Consider the following 21,881-nt stretch of genomic DNA (forward strand, 5'->3'; position numbering starts at 1 on the left):
TTCTGGAGAGATGAGATACCATCCAGTGGAGAAATCTGGCTTGGTCTATCATCCAGCTTCCAGGACCACGAGGTATCCAGAAGGGGCAAGCACATATACACCTCAAGTCTTAAGGGGCTCCCTCTCAGCCACGCCCCAGGGGCAGGTCATAGGTAGGTGTGGAAGTTACCTGCTGTCACACTAGGGGCAGTGAGTGCTTCAAGGTCAAAGCTGGAACAGCTACCCACTACATCTCCCCCCTTTTGTCTACTAAATAAGAAAAACCTAACCTAACACAAAACTATTTACAGTAGGGATGATTACCAAATATTGCTCTGACTGGTTGATAAATAAAGCTGTTGGGCCAACGGTGAGGCAGAATAAGGTTAGGCGGGACGTTCTAAAGAGAGAGAGAGAGAGAGAGAAAGGAAGAGGACAGAGCAGGGGAGACGCTGCCAGTCGCTGCCTGAAGAAGCAAGATGTAAGGTACCGGTAAGCCACGAGCCACGTGGCAAAGTATAGATTTACAGAAATGGGTTAATTTAAGATATAAGAACTAGGGGGCTGGAGAGATGGCTCAGAGGTTAAGAGCACTGACTGCTCCTCCAGAGGTCCTGAGTTCAATTCCCAGCAACCACATGGTGGCTCACAACCATCTATAATGAGATCTGGTGCCTTCTTCTGGCCTGTAGACATACATGCAGACAGAACACTGTATACATAATAAATAAATAAATTTAAAAAAAAAGATATAAGAACTAGATAACAAGCGGTGGTGGTGGTGGTGCCACCCAGCACTTGGGAGGCAGAGCCAGGTGGATCTCTGTGAGTTTGAGGCCAGCCTGGTCCTCAGAGCGAGATCCAGAAAAGGCACAAAGCTACACAGAGAAACCCTGTCTCGAAAAACAAAACAAACAAACAAAAAATAACTAGATAACAAAAAAGTCTGCCATGGCCATAGTTTAAAAATAATATTAGCCTTTGTATGTTTATTTGAGCCCAAGTGGCTGCAGGACTGGCAGATGAGAGACATTTGTCCTGACCTTGGGCCGAGGCAGGACACAGAAAAACTTTCAGCTCCATCTGTCTCCTGAGCACTGGGATTAAGGGCGTGCGCCCCCATGCCTGGTGCCATCCACACTTTCTCTGAAGTTCTTAGCAGTTCCCCAGCATCTCATTTGCTTTCCACCGCCCAGACCTCTGGGAGCTGAAGCCCGGTGTGTGGCCCTTCCTGGTGCTTCAAGTGACATCAGGGAGGAACGCCATCTGGTCAGTACAGAAGGCCACAGACCACATAAGCAAGGTAAAGCTGTCTGCATGGTACTCCGGAGCTGTGTCAGGAGCGGCACCTGGGATGCGACTCCACAAAGGCAGTTTCCACGCAGTGGGAGAAAACTGCCCTGTGCTGTGTCCCGAGGCCACTGGGGACCCAGGAAGCCCAGTGGCTCCCACCTGTGCTGTCCCAGGCTTTGCAGACTGTGATGGTTATTTTTGTGTCGTCGTGAGAAAATACCTGATGGAAACAACTTAAAGAAGGAAGGATTTCCGCCCAGTCCTTTAGTCTGTCACTTCTGGGTCCCAGTGAAGGTAGAGCCATCTTGGCAACGGGCAGCGCGCAGAAACAAGGTTGTTTACTTCTAGGTAGATGGGAAGTCGAGACGGGAAGGGACAGGGGCTCTGTATCACCTTCAAAGGCACCCCACCCCAAGTAACCTACTTCCTCTAGCTACACCCCACCTAACTACAGATCATTTCCCCCATCCCCCCCCTTCTCCCCAGAGAGCACCGACAGCTAAGGACCAACTCCAGCACTGATCTAGAGGAGACACCCCCCTGAGTGGGAACCACGTTCCCTCCAGAAGCACATCTGGGGTAACTGGAAGAGGTGCACATGCCCAGCCCGTTTCCTCATGGACATGTGCTGGGGACAAGCTAACTGGACGCCACTGTCACTTTAAATGCGTGGTTCTCTCTGGAGTTCATTTCATGCGGCCTCATTCTCAGAGGGCTGCCTCCTCCGGAAACCACCACGGTCTGGATGATGCCGTCCCATCAACAGTACTTGGCATCCTCGTAGAAGAGCCAGAGGTTGGAGGAGGCAGCCTTTTGTCCTCAACCCCCCTCCCCCCCCACACACACATGTGAGGACACACAGGTGTCTCCCCTGGAGGATGCAACAAGCCACCATAGGAAGGGACACAGAGCCTCCCCAGCCACCAAATGCCACCAGGTCTCGATCTTGGCCTTCTCAACTGCCAGAACAATGGTTTGGTTTGGTCTTGGGACAGGGTCACATAGCCCGGGCTGGCTCTGAACTTACTCTGTTGCCAAGGATGACCTTCATCTTCTGATCCTCCTGTCTCTGCCTGCCCTGCGCTGTGGCTATCGATGTGCACCTTCATGCCTGATTTTATGCCACCCTGGGGAATCAAACTCAGGGCCTTTCTGCATGCTAGACACCCTCTTCACCAATGGAGCTACACTACTAGACCCTCAGCCTCCAGAACTCTGAAAACAAATTGCATTTTGTTTTCATTACACATTACCCTATCTCCTCAAATTCCTCCCCACCTAACCAACCTTCTCTCCAGGCATACAAGGTGGAATGCCTGCTCCTCCCAGGGACTCCCCTTGCTCCGTGGGCCTCGAGGTTCCTGCAGACTCAAAACATCCATCCTCCGGCCAGCTCTGGACTCCCCTTAGCTCTGGAGCTAAGGACTCAATCAGGCAGCAAGTACTTTATTTTTTTTTTGGGGGGGGGGGGCTCGAGACAGGTTTCTCTGTGTTGTTTTGGTGCCTGTCCTAGATCTCACTCTGTAGACCAGGCTGGCCTCGAACTCACAGAGATCCGTCTGGCTCTACCTTCCGAGTGCTGGGATTAAAGGCCTGCGCCACCGCCCGGCCAGCAAGCACTTTAAAAGGGGACTCTATTGAGGCTCCCTCCCCATCTAGCTCCCTTCCTTCGAGGTCCCCAGCAGGTCCAGGACGAAGGACACCCTTCCTGCAGCCCGCTCCCCGGCCACCTCCCGTCCTCCCCCCCCCCCCCCCCCCCCCCGCGCATCCCTCGCCCTCCCTCCCGCCGCCGCTGCAGCACATGGGAAGTTGCCTGGGTCTGGCTGTGTTAAGGGTCTCTGCGCAAGGTCCCAGCGTTGCGCCTGGGTAGAGAGGCCCTCCCAGGTTGCCAGGGGCAGCAGAGCGGTGTCTGAGCCACATTTCCAAGCAAAAACCCAAGAACCGAGTCTGTATTGAACTGGAGCCTCCGATAAATTCGGTAAACAAGGGCGAATTTGAAAGGCGGGGGGGGGGGGATCAGCCACTCTCCGTGTCCCCTCCAGTGACTGGGGGCGCTTTCACTCTGGCCGGCTGGCCTCAGGCCTCCCACCCAGGGTGCGCGGCATCCGCAGCACCGAGTGGGAGGGCGCGACACCAGCACAAAAGCCACCATTTCCGCTGGGTGCGCGGTCCCCGCCCGCTCCTCCCGGGGCACGGGCCTCGGGGGCACTCCTCGCCCATTTGGTGGTCCAGGTGTTCCCCACTGGCTTCCAGGCACTGAGTGTCAACGGAAGCGTGCTTCCTTTCTGCAAACAAGGAGAGGAGACACGAGCACAGGGTCTGCGGATCTGGGTCACCCCTCCCTTTGCGGTCTGGCGATTCTGAGCCCCAGGCTCGCCAGATGGACACCAGAGGGCGCAGGAATGCCGCCACGAGCAGGACCTCCGGGCACGGGACCCAGGCCCAGGTGCTGCACGAAGATCAGACCCAGACCGGCCACACGGTGCCCCTGCACAGGGTGGCCAATCAGACCCAGACCGGCCACACGGTGCCCCTGCACAGGGTGGCCAATCGGACCCAGACCGGCCACACGGTGCCCCTGCACAGGGTGGCCAAGTGAGGCTGGCACTGTGGAGGGGCCGTCGTGAGGGCCCTCTCCAGGACCCGAGCCAACAAGGACCACCAGCCTGGGAACCCCGTTGGTCACTGTGTGATTTCACAAGGGGCTGGCCCTACTTGAACTGGGTCTCTGGCCTGTGACAGCCAGCACTGGGTAACAGTACTGTACCATTCCGAGGCTCCCTCCAGTAGGTAGAGTAGAGGTGGCCTGGAGACCCTTGGAGGCTCCCTGCCGGGACTTAACGAGAGCCTCTTATGTATCAAAGAGGGTGAGAGCGGGGAGCCTCCGGGCTCTAGCGCACTCCTTCAGGCTGAGATCTTGCCCCTACATATGACAACCGCAATCCGAAGCCCACCCTTCTTTTCAGTAAGAGTTCTGTCCTGCCCATAAGCAAACCTGCATGGTTAAAAATAATAATAACAATAATAATATAAAATGTCTCAGAGAATAAGGTGCAGGCAAAACACTCTCCCATCAGCCTAGGGATTTGGATATTAATTCTTATGCAAAAATTACTCAGGTAAAAGTGCTATAGAGCTGCTGTGGTTGGAATTAGTGTACCCCAAGTACGGAAGGCTTGGTCCCAGTTTGGTGCCACTGAGAGGTGGTGGAACCATTAAAAGGGGGGGCAGTGATCTGGACCCCGAGAATCGGGACATGGGATCCCATGCCCCTCTTTCCTAGGACGTGATTGCCATAATGGACCACCACAGGCTCAAAGCAGCTGGGTCAACCGACCGTGGACAGAAACCTCTGACGCTGTGAGCCAAAGGGAACCTTTTCTCTTCCGGGGTGACCGGCTCAGGAAGCTAGACACCACACTGCGCCGACTAACTCATCTACCAGGTAGAGCTCTGTGCCGCAAAGGCTGCCCTGGGCCTGTGTAGCTCCCGATCCCTCTGATCCACCCTAGCACTGAGTCAAGTTTCTGTCCCACCTAGCCTGGGGCTCCTACAGATGGGCCCCTTCCTGCCTGGAGCTCTCCACTCCTAAGGTAGATTTTTGTTTTATTTTTTGAGACAGGATTTCTCTGTGTAGTTTTGGTGCCTATCCTGGATCTCACTCTGTAGACCAGGCTGGCCTCGAACTCTGCCTCCCGAGTGCTGGGATTAAAGGCATGCGCCACCACTGCCAGGCTAATGTAGATTCCTGTGGCTGATCTGTGTGGCTCAGCAGCAGTTGACCACTCAGGGAGCATCATGATGGTCCTTCAGCCTCCCAGACTGTAACTCAGGCCCGACGTGGGATTCAGGCTTCTATCACTGCCTGCTCAGCTTGAGGCCTACTTCCCATCCCCTACCCCAACCACCACCTGCTCACAGCGTCACTCAGCCCCATGGGGCACCTCTCTGGGCCCTGGAAGATAGAGGACATGGCAGCTCAGCTTCAGCCCCCAAGGGAACGCCTGCCCCGACCATCTCCTCCTACCTTCCCTGCCCATCAGCAGAATCCACTGTTGTTCATTTTCGCCACCTGTAGATCCTTTGAAAAGTTGGCACTTGGAAGGAGGGGGTGGGAGTATCCAAAATTTAAGACCGTCTTTGGTATGATAGAGAAGTCAAGGCCAACCTGGACTAGGTAAGATTCCTGCCTTAAAAAAAGAAAAGAAGCCAGACGATGGTGGCGCACGCCTTTAATCCCAGCACTTGGGAGGCAGAGGCAGGCGGATCTCTGTGAGTTTGAGGCTAGCCTGGTCCCCAAAGCAACTTCCAGGAAAGGTGCAAAGCTACACAGAGAAACCCTGTCTCAAACACACACACACACACACACACACACACACACACACACACACACAAAGAAAAGAAAAGAAAAGAAAAGAAAAAAGAAAAAAAAAGAAAAAGAAAAAGAAAGAAAGAAAGAAAGAAAGAAAGAAAGAAAGAAAGAAAGAAAGAAAGAAAGAAAGAAAGAAAGAAAGAAAAAAAGAAAAGAAAAACTAAGCAACAAGAGACTCAAAAGAAGCCCTTGGCTCCAGGAATCTGGTCTTGCTAGCTGAACCTAAATACCTAAATTGCCTGCAAAGGACCTTTCTGGAGAAAATATCACTGGTGACCCAGGAAGGGAAGATTTCAAGTTCAAGGCCTACCTGGGCTAGACAGGTAAGTTCAAGGCCAGTTTGGGCAACTTGGTGTGTTCCTATCTCAGACATGATGGGTGGTAAGATGCCTCTTGTAGAGGAGGACCTTGTCACCAGCCTGAGTGCAGTCCTCAGAACCGACGTGGTAGAGAGACCCAAAGCGCTCAAGTTGTCCTCCGACCTCTTCACGAATGCTCTGGCAGACGCATGCATACACACACACACACACACACACACACACACACACACACACACACACGTACACACGTACACATAAGTAAATGTGAAGGGAAAAAAAAAAGTCAAAAAAGCTGGTGCTGGGGTGTAGATCAGTGGCAGAGCACTTGCCTAGCATGTGTGGGCCCCAGGTTCCACCCTCAGTACTGGGGGGGGGGGCTGGGGGGGGGCTGGAGCGATGTCTCAGCACTTGCTGCTCTCACAGGGGACCTGAGTTAGGTTCCCAGTACCTACATTAGGAGCTCCAGGGGTTCTGACATCCTCTTTTGGCCTCCTTGGGCACCTTTACACACACACACACACACACACACACACACACACACACACACAATTTTAAATGAAAAAAAAAACTTTGATAACCTTGTGACCTTTGTAAAAATAATCTCCTTTTAAAAAGACTTATTTAGCCGGGCGGTAGTGGCGCACGCCTTTAATCCCAGCACTAAGGAGGGAGAGCCAGGTGGATCTCCGTGAGTTCGAGGCCAGCCTGGGCTACAGAGCAAGATCCAGGACAGGCACCAAAACTACACAAAGAAACCCTGTCTCAAAAAGCCAAAAAAAAAAAAAGACTTATCCCAAGGAATTTTGGTGTTGCTTGGCTTGTTATGTATCAGCTGTCTTCTGTTCTGAAAATCATGTGTGCCTTCATAGTTTTCCCAATTGACTTTTCCCTAAGAAGGACTAACAGTGTGGACTGATCACTCTCAGGACATACACATTCCAGGTATTTGGAGAAGAGCCTCGGGAAAGGCTTCCTCTGGAATCAGATATCTCCCTTGGCCACTTTCAAGGACTAGCAATAATAACAGCCCACTTGCAAGTCTCCTGACTTAAGGTAAATCCCACAAGGAGACACCACCTAGGTCAGGTGGACGTTAATAGCTTTACACAATTTAGCTTGGACCCTCCTTTCTTACAGCCTTACTAACTTTATAGACCTCTAATTCCTTACCTAACCACTTCTAGGAATATTTAGATAACCTGTGCGCTAACAGCTATGCTCAGCCAGAACCCCAATCCAAGCCTCCCTGTAATTATCATCATTGGCAGCATCCGGACAGGTCCATCCCCAAATGGAGGAAAGTACTTTATCAGAGATACCTCTGTGCTCTCTAAGAACGACTTAAGCATCCAGGCTACCCATTTGAGAAGCCTGGCAGATGTGCCAATTAAGCTTTACTTCCTGCTTTCCCAAACCTTACCTCTAGTTCCAGATCTCCCTTTAACTATCACCAGAGGCATCTAGCTGTACAGGTTGCCTAGCGACCGAGCACACTTTCCCCTATCCTGAAGAAAAACAGCAGATAGCTTGGACAGATAGGAGTCATAGGAAAAAAGAAGACAGTTTTATTTTCTCCCATTGGCCTAGCAACTTATAGATTCTTAACATTTTCTACTAATCACGTTCAAGAGTTTAATAGTTGAGCACATAAGATCCCTCTTCTTAGATATTACCCGAATTTAGCCTTTAGTTAATTCATTTCCCCATTGGTCACTTCCCTTTGGGGTTGCAAATGATAATTAACGGTTATTGCCTTTCAATGTGATTTTTATCACCCCTCCATTTGACCCTGGAAGCCTGGCTTTATATACCAGGACTTCCAGGGCACAGAGGGTCAGAGAAAAGAGAATGGAAGAACTAGACGGGTAAGAACTTGCCAGGAACAAACTGAGATGGGGAAGAACTAGATTGAAGGGCTAGAAGAGAGGACTAGAGGAACGAGATGGAAGATGAGGAAGAGCCAGATGGGGAAGTACTAGCTGGGTAAGAACAAGCTGAAAAGGACCTAGATGAGGAGAATTAAGATGAGAGAATTAAGATAGAACTTAGAGGGAGCAATAGATAAGTATAGAGAGAAATCAGGCAAGAAAGGAGCTAGACACGAGAACAGAACTGAAGCTGTGTATAAAGGATGTTATGCCAGAGGAATTAAAACAAGTGGACTATAGAGCTCGGTGTGCTGAGATTCTATTTCCTGAAAATAGTCCTCGCCGTTAGTAGTTCTCTCTCCTGAGCCCTTGGGATGTATAATATTAAGGCTGGTCCTGCTAATATTATACAAGACCTGGCGCCCTTGGGTACCCAGTCTCAGAAAGAGTAATCTACCAAGCACAGTGGTGTGCTTGGTGGAGGCTGTCCAGAGACGAGGCAGTCTCTCCAGGGAGTCGTAAAGGTGACTTCAATATGGCAGCATGTGTGTCAAGGGTCACTTAGGCTTATGGCTCCCGTCATAGCATATACCAGGATTTTGTTGGATTTCCTTAAAGGAGGTATAGCACTGGGGAAGCTGAGGCTGGAGGATTGCCATAAGTTCAAGGCCAGCCTGGTTCAAGGCCAGCCTGGGTCATACAGAAAGATCCCTAGTCTCAAAACAAACAACAAACAAACAAAACCAATGTAAATAACCAGAAGTGGCAAGATGCCTCGGTGGGTAAGAGTATGCGTCATCAAGTGTGACAGCCTGAATTGGATCCTTGGAACTCATAGAGAGGAAGGAGAGAACTGATGCCCGAAAGCCATCCTCTTGACTCCACACACAGGCCATGGCACACGGGTGCACCCACACACGGGCAAAAGAAATACACCAAAGTGCCAAAGACACCACCAACAAAAAGCTGGAGTCTTGTGCCATTGCTCTGTGCTGGTCTCAAACTCTTGCGGACCAGCCTCAGCCTCCTGAGTGGCGGGGACCAAGTGTGTGCCACCACAGTGGCCTGACGCTCTTCTGACCGTTTACGTTTTGAAGTGCTGGGCTCGGGCCTAACTCCAGGGTAAACTGATTGCCTAGCATCCACGGGGACCTGAATCCCACCCCCAGCCCCACAGAGGAAGAACTCCGACCTATGCGACTGTGTAACTTACCCAACCGGTATGCAGGAAAGTCATTGTAAAAGCCAGGCGTGATGGTACAGTACACACCAGTAATCCTAGCACTCGGGGGAGGACCAAGAGGACTGCAACTCCAAGGTCATCGGCAGCGACATGATGAGTATCTGGGCAACATGAGACCTTGTCTTAAAAACAAGCTAATAACGGCAAGAAAAAGAGCCGGGCAGTGGTGGCCCACATCTTTAATAACAGTAGGGAGACAAGAGGCAGGTGGATCTCTATGAGTTCAAGGCCAACCTGGTCTACAGCGCAAGTTGCAAGACAGCCAGGGATACACAAAGAAACCCTGTCTTGAAAAACCAAAAAGGAAAAGGAAAAATAAAAAAAAATTGTTTTATTGTATGTGTATGGGTGTTTGTATTGTCTGTGTACTACATACATGCAGTTCCCGAAGAGGCCAGCAGAGGGCACCTGATCTCCTGGAGCAGGAGGTGAGTAAAACTGTAAGAAGCCATATGTGTGGGGCAAATTGAACCCGGGTCCCCTAGAAGCTCAACCAGGGCTCTTAACCCTTGAGTCATCTCTCTAGGGCCCCCAAATCTTTATAGACACTGAAGTATATAAAAAGGGACTGGAGAATCGCAATAGAATAACACACAAATCCTTGAGAAAATATCAGAGCGAGAGGACCAGTGCAATGACGGGGCAGCGCCCTGTGGGAGCCAGTCCAAGGACCCACTGTAGTAAGACCGGGGGACACAGAGGGAAGCCGGGGCCTCCCTCATCCTTAGAGACCAGTTCTGCCCACCAGCTCCCTGCCCAGCCTGGGCCCTCTGCTCCCAGTTAACCGGCACTCTTCCCGTCTAGGGCACTTAGGATATTGCCAGCATTAACCGGTTACCGGGTCCCCTCCCCACCGGGAAAAGAACCTCATTTCTGTCTTTCCAGGGTGAGCACCAAAGCATTGTGGGCTCCTCAGCAACGAGACAGACAAGAAAAGTGAGACCGCCATGTTTCAGCAGGTGTGGAACCCTCAAGTGCCCCCAGCAAGCCAGCGGGGAGAGAAGTCCTGACTCCTGGCCAGGTCCGAGGTCCCTGACACAAAGCATCCTTCCGATCAGACCAGGGGTGCGTCCCCATCCCGCCAGTGGCGCAGGAAGTGGAGAGAGACCGGCAGAGAAAATCTGCACCACTGCCCCTCAGTAGATCGGTCCCCACAAAAAGAGGGGTGGCTGGTTCTAGCCTAGATATCCTTAGACATTTGTCCCTTCTAAAATGATGAGGTGATGCTCCCAGGAGCCCAGAGTAACTCAGAGCTGTCCTCTGCTATGTGGTGAGGCTGGGGTAAAACTTCCTTTCCCCATAGAAGGGCTGTACAGGGGGAGGAGGTCCTCACCCCGGAGCTCCCCCATGTCTCTGAAGGGGGTTCATCATCCCACTTTGTGTAAATCTCACTCAAAGAAATGGTCCTCCGCTCATTCCCTTCCTCCCCTCTGTTCTTGCCTATGGCTGCATGTCCAGGACCTGGAATGGGGCCACCACCACACTCAGGATGGGCCCTGGGAGAAAAAGCAGCCACTGAGTATCAAGAGGAAGACAAAAGAGCCCCGAGCAAGAAAAAAAATAAAAAATAAAAGGTATGAAAATAGGCTTAGCTACTTTGGGGTTTTCCTTTGTATTTATTTTTAGCAAGGATTGTGTGTCTAGCTCTGCATTAAAATAGCTGATGCGACCAATCATTGTTCCAGGGACCTGTGCATGACAACCTAGCAGGTCTCTGCAGCCCGGAGGGAAGGCGATGAGTTTCCTGGCTCACCCAGGCTGAACCCGGGGCATTTGTCTCACAGGGCCGCCTTCTCGGTGAAGGAAACAGAAGGCAGGCTTTAGACAAGGCTGAGAGCTGAAGGGGCAGTCGTGGGGGCGGACTTAGGCTTCCAGAAGGTATCTCCTGCTGACGCTTTCCAGGGAGAGGCTGAAATGTCCAGGCGAGGTCTCCACACCTGTCACCCCAAGGAGACAGAAGACAGGCCACCATTGGTGGCTCTCACACTCCATTTGGGACTTGCCTTTGAGGATTTTTCCCAGAAGGGCTATGGGAAGACTTTCTAGTTGACAAACCCCACCTTAAGACACCAAATTTTGTCACAGCCTCCTCTCAGGCCCACTGGTCATCTGGGAGGCATACGTGAGCCCCGGGCTACCAGGAGCCTCTGAAGGTTGGAAGGAGGAGGTTTTGAGACACTACCTTTGCTCTTCCCTGTCTCAGTACTGGTAACTTGGTGGCAGCGCCCTCCACGCAGTGCTGGATAGAGTCCCTGCACATCGTAGGTAGGGTTGACCATCCCCGGCAGGAAGATTACCATAGTACCTTGCAAACGACTCCAGAATGCCGAGGGAGACACCATGTGACAACAGGCACTCAATTAAATACTCGGGGTCAGTTAGCACTTGATGTGCCCAGGTCAGAAGCCTGCGCTCCAGGACACAGCTTATCTACAGAAGGCCCGGCGGCGTTACAAACTCAGGTTCGTTCACAAAGTGAGTTATGTCCCACATGTGACCAGATAGAAGGACTGAGCTGGCGTTTGTGCCAGCTGTTTATCCTTCCCTTTCATTAGGTCGACTGCTCCAGTAAGCTCCGGGTGCGTCCTGCGGTTGCCTGGGCTGAGGAGTCTGCTGGCCACTGCCGCTGGAAAACAGCTGCGCTTCTTTCTAGGAGAGCCCGTCTGACACACGAGACCTTGCGGTGGGCGGCAACACCAGGACCTCCAGCGCTCCAGTCACTTAACTACTCCGAGCTCCAGTTTCTGCGTCTGTGATCGGAGATAATGGCAGTCATGCAAGGTGGTGGCAAGGAGCCCACACAGCTTTCAAATATCACATTTCTGCTGCAGTGCCCTGCGGCTGTGTTACCGTAGCAAGGTCAGAAGCAGGGTCCCAACCTCTCCGGGGCCCTGGGGCGCCTGCTCCCCAGACCAGTTTTCTTTTGGGGGGAGCGGCGCAGCCTAAGCGCCGGCCTCTGGTTGACCCACCGCCCTCTCCGAGGCACGGATCCCTCCCGTCCCTCTCCCATCCCCCTCCCGCGTCCCAGCTCATGGTTTGGTCTCGGCCTCGAGATCCTCCGGGTCCAGCCGCGCGCTGCTCGCGGGCAAGCCGCCGGGCTCTGGTGCCTTGAGCATCGGAGCAGGTCCTGCTCCGGCCGTCGGCGTGGGGACCTAGGAGCTGCCCCTCCGCCCCTAGCCTCGGGCCAGCGGTGGACCCTGGGCTGGAAGAGCAGCTGCAGGGTCCGCCCTGCCCCCTTCCCCTGCGCGAAGAGCTGCTGCCAGGAACTGGAATATTAATAGGTACAAACTTCCTGGAAAGATTTTCGTCTTCGCGGTAGATGACCCCGCCTTGTTGGCCGAAAGAAAGAAAAGGTCTCCCGGGGCAGGCGGCGGGGAGCCTGGGACCCACGGGAGCCGGGGACACTCGGGACCCCTGGAGCCACGGCTCACTAGAGCCGGAGTTCATTGGTCGGGGGACCCACTCGGTGGCCGGCCGCAGACGCCGAGGGGCAAAGCCGGGCTCGCCTTTGTAAACCAAGTCCCAAGCGCTGGAGTCCGGACGCCCGAGCGCGCCTCCCCGGGAGCGCGCTCGCCCTGGGCCGCCCCGCCCTCCTGCAGGGCCCGGGCTCCTCCTCCAGGGTAGGCTTCTCCGGCCTCTGATCACTTAGCAGCATCCAAAAAACCCTGCTGCTGGAGCCCATAGGTGCGCGTCATTCCTTCCTCCAGGATTCTCTGGCTCAGCAGCAGTTGTGGCCAAAGCCACCTCCCTCCTTCCCAGCCGCAGAGAGAGGACAGATCGATCAGGAAGCGCCCCACCAGCCGCCGAGGTCCTTGGAGAGGGTCAGTCCCTGCCCTCACCTTGCGGATATTCAGGTCCCAGTGTCCACGCAGGACGCTCACTCCCCATACAGAGACTGGGGTTCTAAACTCTGGTTTCACCGCTTCGGACAGGAGCACCTGTCCTGGATTAGTTGAGAGTGTGCTGCCCGCCTGAAAGTCATCATTCACTGAAAATATTTATTGATGCCGGGTGTAGTGGCAAACTTGTAATTTCGCACTCTGAAGGCAGAGGCAAGAGGATCGCCCAAAGTTAAGGTGAGCCAGGTAGTGAGCCCTTGATTTAAACAAATACAAATTATTGCTACAAAGCAAACAAAAATCTTTTCTTGTGAAAACAAAACAAAAAGACAGCAGAATAGCCGGGCAGTGGTGGCACACGCCTTTAATCCCAGCACTCAGGAGGCTGAGGCAGGTGGATCTCTGAGTTCGAGGCCACCCTGGTCTCCAGAGCGAGTTCCAGGCAGCCAGGGCTACACAGAGAAACCCTGTCTCGAAAAATAAAATATAATAGAAAAGCGGAAGTGAAACAAGGGCAGAGGCGATGAAAGCCGGAAGAAGTCAGAGCTGTGTGTGTAGCCATGTTTAAGGCTGGGATTGGGAAAGAGCAAGCCAACCTCGCAGGCCCATTAACGAAGATGAAGACAGGCCTTGCAGGTTCCGCCAGCGGCGTGGGATTCGGGAGGGCAGTTTTGGGCACGCTGGTCATTCAAGGGGAGGGCTGAGCAAATGCTGGTCTGACAGGTCTCCATGAGGAGCTGGGGGGCGGGGCGGACACCTGGGAGACAGGAGCGAGCAAGCACACACCTGCCAGTTCCGAGCCGGCCTCGGAAGGAACCACCAGCCAGCCACTGCGCTTATGGAGCACATGACATTACAGAAATTATGTTAGGGATAGGGCCTCACTGTGTAGCCCTAGCTGGCCTGGAGCTCTGTCTGTAGATCAGGCCTGCCTCTTGTTAGGTTTCAAACGTCTCCTTATTTCTTATTTTCCATTCACCCCTGTCTCTTGAGTGCTTGGATACCAGCCTGAACTATTTTTTTTTATTTTAATTAATTTAACTTGAAATTTTTACTGACTTAGTTATTTGAAAATCTTCATTATGTCTAGAACAATTAGAGTATAGATATCTGCTTTTTCAACTGCAGTTGATGAAATCTACATACAGACCAAGAACAGTTTTCTATCCAGCTGCCACACTAGTTTAAAAAAAAAAAATTTTTTTTTTCTCCCAAGACCGGGTTTCTCTGTGAAATAGTCCTGGCTGTCCTGGATCTCACTCTGTAGACCAGGCTGGCCCCAAACTCACAGAGATCCTCCTGCCTCTGCCTCCCGTGTGCTGGAATCATCACCACCCAGCTAACTTTTAAATTTTTTAAATTTTTAATTATAATTTAATTATTATTGGGGCTGGAAAGACAGCTCCGTGGTTAAGAGCAATCTTGCTGCTCTTGCAGAGAACTGGTTTGTCCTCAGTCTCCACACTGGGCGGTTTACAGTTGCCTCTAACGCCAGCTCCAGGGAACTCTTATTCTTTTCCTTTTATGTGTATGGGGGTGCTGCCTTGTGTCTGTACATCAGGGTGCCCAGGGAGGCCAAAAGAGGGCATGGAACCCTCCGAGTCGACTAGTCCCAAATTCTCGATAACTCCTCCTCCTCCTCTTCATTTGCTTTTGTTTTGAGACAAGTTTTCTCTGTGTAGTCCTGGCTGTTCTGGAGCTCCTTATGTGGACCAGGCTGGCCCAATTCACAGAGATCTTCCTGCCTTGGCCTCCTGAGTGCTGAGATTAAAGGTGTGCGCCACCATGCCTAGCTAATTAGGCTTTTTAAGACTCTAGGTGAGCTAGGAGTGGGGGCACATGCCTTTAATCAGGAGGTAGAGGCAGGCAAACTCTGGGAGGGTAGCCTGGTCTACAAATGGAGTTCCAGGACAGTTAGGGCTGTTACACAAAGAAAGTTTGTCTTGAAAAACAAAACAAAAGATTGAAGGTGAGGTCTTCTTGCTGCCTGTACATCTGGATGTAGAACTCTCAGCTCCTTCTCCGGCATCATGTCGGCCTGCATGCTTCTGTGCTTCCCGCCATGATGATAATGGACTAAACCTCTGAAACTGTGAGCCAGCCCCAATTAAATGTTTTCCTTTATAAGAGTTAAAAAAAAAAGATTGAAGGGGAAAGCTGAGTGCATCAGGGTCAGCGATGTGTGTTCCAGGACCTGGTACAGAAACAGCAGAAGGGGTTCTGATTCAGCCCTGATTCCTAAATGTCTGGTGTTCACAAGAATTCTGGTGTGTGTGTGTGTGTGTGTGTGTGTGTGTGTGTGTGTGTGTGTGTGTGTAAAACCCAGGGTTTCATGTAAAAGGAGATACAAAGCCATAGGGAACAAGGATGGCTGGGTAAGGAAGGAGACCAGGCTTTTCTCACTATCCATTATTAGCCCCGGGGATCCCCCAAGGATAAGGCTCTTGTGTATCTTTGCCGATTTTCCTGTTAAATCTAACACAATCCAAGACCTGCAGTGGCCCTTTCCCATTCCAGAAATTCCCAGAAGCAAGATGGAGAAGCCAGATACCTACTGTGTCCCCAGGCCCTGAGGCCCTGAGGTTACTATTGCCTCCCACCTGTCATGCACATGAGGAGCCGGGAGCCAGGTTGAGCAAGTCCCAAGCTGGGAGCTTTGGCCCTGTCTGCATGGAAGAATCTCTGTTGCTCTTGGCCCTCCTGTTCAGTGTGTGGCCAAAAGCATGGACTGCTCAGGTGTTCCTGGCCCCGAGTGGCACCATCTCCTTGGGCCTTTGTTTGCTGCCTCCCCCCCCCCTTCTGTTCCTTTTGATGGCTACTAAGGAGTCCAGTGAGCAGAGATGGGAGGAGCATTCCAGGAGGAGTCAGATCCGACAGAGGTTACTGGGCAGCCTTGCTGAGACTGGAGAAGGACCAAGATGGGGCTGGGCTGGGCCAGGGCGGAGTAGAGATGCATTTCCTAGAAGAGAGGGTGGCATGAAGCAGTGGGGCAGTGTCCCACCTGCTGTCCTGGGGGGCAAGAGCAGACGGAGGACAGAGGCAGCCAGGAAGGTGTCACACTGTCCCCGTACCCTTCACCGTCCAGTTTCCACATCCAGGCAAGAAGTGACCTGTCTCTAGTCTGGCACTTAGCCAGGCTGAACAGGCTTTGTTTGCCCAGGGAGTACACACAGGCACTTCCATCTTCCAAAGCCCTGACCTCCGACTAATGGACTAGCCTTGGCCCATCAGCTATAACTGGAAGTGACTCATGTCACTTCCGGGTCAAAAGTGTAAATGCTCCATGCCCTGTTTTCCCATGCCAGAGTGCCTGGTGATTGTCCACAAGGTGGCTCTTCTGGGAGTCTGAATCCCTGAGACACTGGGTAGAGGAGAACCTTGCTCTCCACGCTCCATCCCCCCCTCCCCCCCATGGCCATGTAACGTGGTTGAACGATGAGCATTACTGAATGTAGTCACTGATCTGGGGCTGTCCTCCAGCCGTAGAACCTGGTTGGATGTGACTTGCAGACCAGGTGCGGGGGGCCTCCCCTCTCAGCAGCATCCCCCATCCCCAACGCTCATCGTGTAAGTGGAGCAGGGCAGACAGGCCGACTGAGGGTGGAATTGACTGGGACTTCACAAAGCACAGGGTTCAATACCTCTGGGCCTGCTGCCAGTGAGCTGAGCTGCCAGTGATCTGTCTGCTCAGTGAGCTGTCTGCCAGTGAGCAGAGCTGTCTGCCAGTGAGCTGTCTGCCAGTGAGCAGAGCTGTCTGCCAGTGAGCTGAGCTGAGCTGCCAGTGAGCTGTCTGCCAGTGAGCTGTCTGCCAGTGAGCAGAGCTGTCTGCCAGTGAGCTGAGCTGAGCTGCCAGTGAGCTGTCTGCCAGTGAGCTGTCTGCCAGTGAGCTGTCTGCCCAGTGAGCTGTCTGCCAGTGAGCTGTCTGCCAGTGAGCTGAGCTGCCAGTGAGCTGAGCTGCCAGTGAGCTGTCTGCCAGTGAGCTGAGCTGCCATGACTCCAGATGAGATGGTGCAGCCTGGAAAGGGTACCAGTGACAGGCAGGAGTAGGCAGATAGAGGGCAGGGAACAGCAGGGGCTCCTCCGGGCACTGGCCCTGTCTCAGGAAGGAGGGAGGCAGGAGAGTAGATTGGGTCTCCAGGCTGAAACAGCCTCCTGGCCTAGTTGATCTCCGGGCAGACACTCCTGGTCACATGACTTAATAACCCATAATAAAGCTGGGTGAGGCTGTGAACCCCTTTAATTCCAGCACTGGGGAGAATTGCCATATGTCTGAGGCCAGCCTGAGCTTCCTAGTGAGGGTCTCCAAACAAACGCAAATAAAAATGCAACACACATACAACAAGAAACACATGAACACACACATGCAAACACCTACACACATACAGACATACATAAACTCACAGGCAAACTCAAGTACACACAAATGCAGGTATACACAAAGACACACACATCACACATCAAGGTAGAAACAGCCTCTTTTCAGGTAGACCCTTCATCATCTCTCCCTCATCCTCCAGAACTCTGTTTCTCCAATCCCTGGTTGGCTGAAACCAAGGCTTGTGTGAGTTCCCCTAGCTGAAATACCCTTCAAACTTCACCTGTGCCTTTGTCCAGCCTGACATGGACTCTTGAGCTAGAGTCTCTGTTCTTTCTCTTTCTTTTTTTTTTCCCAAAGATTTATTTTATCACATATACAGTGTTCTGCCTGCATGTTTGTCTGCATGTATGCCTACATGCCAGAAGAGGGCACCAGATCTCATTACAGATGGCTGTGAGCCACCACGTGGTTGCTGGGAATTGAACTCAGGACCTCTGAAAGAGCAGTCAGTGCTCTTAACCCCTGGGCCACCTCTCCAGCCCGCAGTCTCTCTTCTTGTATCTCTTGCCTCTCTGACATGCAGACAAGGGACTGTTGCTCCCCCAGATGCTCCACCTCACACAGGGTCATCAGTTGACAAATGAATGCAGGAATCTTGCTAGGGGTGAGAAGTAGTCTAGATGACAGGTGGAGTTGCTGGGGAAGGCTCTAAGAGGTGTGCGCGCATGCGTGCATGTGAACTGAGGTTTCCTGGAGTCGGAGGCTCCGCCACAGTTTCTGACAGGCAGAGGGGCATGCACCAGCCCTAAGCGGAGGTGCTAAGGGTGCAGTGGTGACCCTGAAGAGAGTCCTGCTTTTCTTCCCTTCCCTGCCTCTTCTCCCTTCAGTCCCTGCACTCCTCTCTAGCTAAGGCCAGGCTGCACCAGGTGTGGGCTCAGCCTTCACACGGTCATCAACCCAGAAAGGTGTGAGGGTGACATTTTTCTTCCCAAGAAAGGTTTCTCTGTGTCACAATCCAGGCTGTCCTGGAACTCACTCTGTAGACCAGGTTGGCCTCGAACTCACAGAGACCCACCTGCATCTGCCTCCAAAGTGCTGGGATTAAAGGCGTGCCCAGCAGGTGATGGTCCCATTCTACAGGCCAGGTCACTGAGGCACGGAGCCTGAGACCCTCTCAGGAGGGGACAGTGTACCCTCAGCCCAGGCCTGGCGCTGACACTGCCCTCCCTGCTCCACAAGACCTGGGGGCCTTGCTCATGCCTTGTGACTTTGGACAGACTTGGAGGTCCATCGCTTTCCCCGCTCACTCTCCTTGTCCACATTGGGGGAGTGGAGATGTCGTTGGCCATCAGCCAAATGAGCCCTGCACATTGCCATTGGTCGCGGGAGCCGTGACAGTGCCGAGCCTCGGGTGGTTAAATGGCCTCACCTTCAAAAAGCCCACTCAGAGGGCTCTGTGTGTAGTCCTAACCCTGAAGGTGTCTGCCACTGTGTCTAAGAACTCCACGGTGTCACACTCAGTAAGCCATGGGGACAGGGTATCTATCACTCAGGCTTGGTGATTTAGCGACAGCCTAATTTCTGTGTTAAAACAGAGACCCGGTACACCAAGCAGCCACATTTGGTTGTAGCTCCTCGGAGGACAGGATCCTGCCTTTGCTGGGAGCCCATCATTCTCAGCCCGGTCACCCATGACATTCCATTAACTCACGGGGCCTCAGGAGAGCAGGGTAACTGGTGATCTAATTCTGTCACTGAATGAGCGGTGGCTCCCCGGGTTCCACATGACCATGGCCACATGGCTCATGCCTGAGGAACTGGCATCGGGACCCAGGGCTCCCTGACCCCAAAGTCCACATTTCCTTCCTGCTGTCTTTCTAGAAGGCCTGGGCCAGGAGGAGGCGGGGCTTCCCATGTAGTCTGGCAAAGCAGGACCTAAGGGCTGCCAGGAATGGACTCCAAGAGCCTGCCTGGCCTCCGAGCCTGGGCCTCCAGAGCTCCTTGCCAAGTAGCCTTCTTAAAAGTGTCTCTCTGGGATTGTGGCTGGTTTCTTGGCAGTTCTGAGCATCATGACTGGCTGATACCTGGTTCTGCTCTTGAGACTGTGACCTCTGGTGACTCAAGAGATTGTTTAGTGGATAAGAACGTTTGCTGCATAAGCCCAAGAACCCGAGTTCAGCCAGGTGTCTGTAACCCTAGCACTGAGTGTGTGTGTGTGTGTGTGTACAGAGACGGGAGGCTCGCTGGAGCTTGCTAGCACTGAGTGTGTGTGTGTGTGTGTGTGTGTGTGTGTGTGAGAGTGTGTGTGTGTGTGTGTGTGTGTACAGAGACGGGAGGCTCTCTGGAGCTTGCTAGCACTGAGTGTGTGTGAGTGTGTGTGTGTGTGTGTGTGTGTGTGTGTGTGTGTGTGTGTGTACAGAGACAGGAGGCTTGCTGGAGCTTGCTAGCACTGAGTGTGTGTGAGTGTGTGTGTGTGTGTGTGTGTGTGTGTGTGTGTGTGTGTGTGTGTATGTGTGTACAGAGACAGGAGGCTGGCTGGAGCTTGCTGGCCATGAAAGGCCTGCTCCATGCTGCTGCAGGGGCTCCTGCGTGCCCGCCCCTCAGAACTCTGGAAAGCACACTGCTCTAGAACTGCTTCCAGATGCATGCGACCCCCACTGTCCTTTAGGCTCTAAGAAGAGAGGACTGTAGAGTGTTTTCCTGAGCATGTATATAGGTTATGAGTTCCAACCCTAGCAAAAATAAATAAAAAAAATAAAAACTTCCAAAGAGAGAAAAGTGTGCATTTCAGGACACCAGGAAGAAACTGGTTTATATATTTAAGAATCTGAGCCAAGCCGGGCGGTGGTGGCTCACGCCTGTAATCCCAGCACTCGGGAGGCAGAGCCAGACGGATCTCTGTGAGTTCGAGGCCAGCCTGGGTTACCGAGTTAGTTCCAGGAAAAGGCGCAAAGCTACACAGGGAAACCCTGTCTCGAAAAACCAAAAAAAAAAAAAAAAAAAAAAAAAAAAAAAGAATCTGAGTCAAAAGCAGATTTGAGAAGAGTCACCATTTCACCATTTCTTTTCTTTCTTTCTTTCTTTTTTTTTTTTTTTTTTGGTTTTTCGAGACAGGGTTTCTCTGTGTAGTCTTGGTGCCTGTCCTGGATCTCACTCTGTAGACCAGGCTGGCCTTGAACTCACAGAGATCTGCCTGACTCTGCCTCCCAAGTGCTGGGATTAAAGACGTGTGCCACCACTGTCCGGCTTTTCTTTCTTCCTTTCCTTCTTTCTTCCTTTCCTTCTTTCTTTCTTTCTTTCTTTCTTTCTTTCTTTCTTTCTTTCTTTCTTTCCTTCCTTCCTTCCTTCCTTCTTTCTTTCTTTCTTTTTCTTCCTTCCTTCCTTCCTTCCTTCCTTCCTTCCTTCCTTCCTTCCTTCCTTCTTTCCTTCCTTCCTTTCTTTTTTTTTAATTTTTGAGACAGGTTTTCTCTATGTAGACCTGTAGCCTGGATGTCCTGGAACTCAACTCTGTAGACCAACCAGGCTGGCCTCAAATGCAGAGATCTCCCTCCCAGGAGTGCTGGGATTGAAGGCATGCACCACCATCACCAGCCTGAGGGACCTTTCAACACATCCTCAAGTCATCTGAGAAGGAATGCTTTAATGGAGGGATGACTTCGATCAGAATGGCCTGAGGGCATGCCTATGGGGGATTGTCTTGATTTTATTTTATTTATTTATTTATTTATTTATTTATTTTTCAAGACAGAATTTCTCTATGTAGCCCTGGCTGTCCTGGTACTCACTCTGTAGACCAGGCTGGCCTCAAATTCGCAGAGATCTGCCTGCCTCTCCTGAGTGCTGGGGTCAAAGGCGTGCACCACTACACCTGGCCACTTATTTCCCTCTCTGGACCGGAAGCTCACCAGCTGACTAGACTGGGTGGCCAGTGAGCTCTAGGAACCCTCCAGTCTCTCCCTGCCAGGCACCGGGGTTACAGGTGCAGGCGATGACACCCAGCTCCTTACGTGGGTGCCAGGGATCTGAACTCAGCTCCCCATGCAGGGCTGTGCAGCGAGCACTTGGCTGACCGAGCCACCCCCTGACCCACCTTCCCAACCCCCACATCTATTCTCTGTAATTATCACAGGGACCCTGTGAGGGGGCTGTTGTCAGCCCCAGCTCTGAGGAGCCGAGGATCCCAGATATCAGGACCTCACAGCGGCCATATGTCAGCAAAGGTAGGAAGCACAGTGTCTCTCCACATTTTCCTGTTTCGGAACCTGGGGTGTGGGCTAGGAAGTCGGCTCAGCGGATAAAGTGCTGTCTGCACGAGTGTAAGGAACCTACCCGAGTTCGAATCCCCAAATCCCACATAAAGCCAGATGTACAAAGTGAGCTGTGGTAACCCTAGCACTCCCACAGGATGACGGGAGGTCCAGAGGATGAAACCCCAGCAGCTCACAGGCCAGCTGGCCTGGAGACACAGCGGAATTACAGAGACCCCATCTCTAGTAAGATGGAAGGTAAAGAGCTACAAACATCCAAGGCTGTCCTCAGACTGCCATATGTGCACTGTGGCATACAAATGCCCACATGCACACACATGAAAGCACAGAGGAGGGGGGAAGGAGGACAGAGGGAGAGGGGGGAAGGGTAGGAGAAGGGGA

The 21,881-nt window shown here is 52.4% G+C and overlaps 1 long non-coding RNA gene across 1 annotated transcript; it reads left to right on the forward strand.

Moving 5' to 3' along the window:
* The first annotated feature begins 3,066 nt into the window (after positions 1 to 3,066).
* On the forward strand, positions 3,067 to 11,737 carry LOC107400862 (uncharacterized). The gene is made up of 5 exons (XR_006062159.2): positions 3,067 to 3,250; positions 4,556 to 4,717; positions 9,961 to 10,140; positions 10,534 to 10,649; positions 11,631 to 11,737. It is a non-coding gene; the product is annotated as an uncharacterized LOC107400862 (long non-coding RNA).
* Positions 11,738 to 21,881: the final 10,144 nt, after the last annotated feature.

This window comes from Peromyscus maniculatus, chromosome 11, assembly GCF_049852395.1.
Source record: "Peromyscus maniculatus bairdii isolate BWxNUB_F1_BW_parent chromosome 11, HU_Pman_BW_mat_3.1, whole genome shotgun sequence".
NCBI classification, from domain to species: Eukaryota; Metazoa; Chordata; class Mammalia; order Rodentia; family Cricetidae; genus Peromyscus; species Peromyscus maniculatus.